Source organism: Nanorana parkeri, unplaced genomic scaffold, assembly GCF_000935625.1.
Source record: "Nanorana parkeri isolate BGI_ZX_2015 unplaced genomic scaffold, ASM93562v1 scaffold748, whole genome shotgun sequence".
Taxonomy (NCBI): Eukaryota; Metazoa; Chordata; class Amphibia; order Anura; family Dicroglossidae; genus Nanorana; species Nanorana parkeri.
Window position 1 is genome coordinate 675,943 of NW_017307016.1, and position 833 is coordinate 676,775.

Below are 833 nucleotides of genomic sequence, written 5' to 3' on the forward strand. Positions count from 1 at the left end.
CCCCCCCCCCACATACAAGTGATCTCGGTGACATCGCCTAGATCACTTGTACATTTAGCCCTGCTTGCCTAAAGCAGGGCTAAATGTAGCATACAACTACCCGCCTGGAGCTGCATGTCCTGGGCATAGGGAGATAGGAATTCCACACCCCTGCTGCCCCTCTACTTCCTGCTCGGTTGGCCTTGTGGGAAATCCAGCCCTGCTTGTGTGTGTTTCCTCCGGGTACTACAGTTTCCTCTGGGTACTACAGTTTCCTCCCACGCATGTCTAAAGACATGCTGGAAGGTTAATTGGCTCCTCTCTAAGTTGGCCCTCTATGCATGCAAGTGAGATAAGCACCTTAGTTTGTAAGCTCCTGGAGGGTAGGGACTGATGTGAATGTGCAGCTGTGTAAATTGTCGGCGCTCTATAACCTGTAATAAATACATTCATACAAATATCTATTCTAGATGATTTTTACAAGTATAAGGCCCACAGTGGGAATGTAGAAATATGGGAATGTAGAAATAGCTGTGGCCCATGAGGGGTGTGCAGGTACCAGAGCCAAACTTTCTATAAACATTCACATTATTTTTTTTAAACCTCAAAGTCTCTAAAATGATAAAATGATTTCATTAAATTCCTGATGTTCGGTTGGATTGAAGAATGAAGGTCAGACGCTGAATCATCCCGGCGCTGACCTGCTCTGGAATCTGGCGAGCTCCGAGCAGATGGAAAGTTTTACAGGAAATAGAATTGTACCAGAAATAAACTTTGTTACTATTACAGCGGCGACTCTCTGCGGGAATATGGGCCAGCTGGGTCCCGGGAGATACTTCCTTGTTACTCTTACA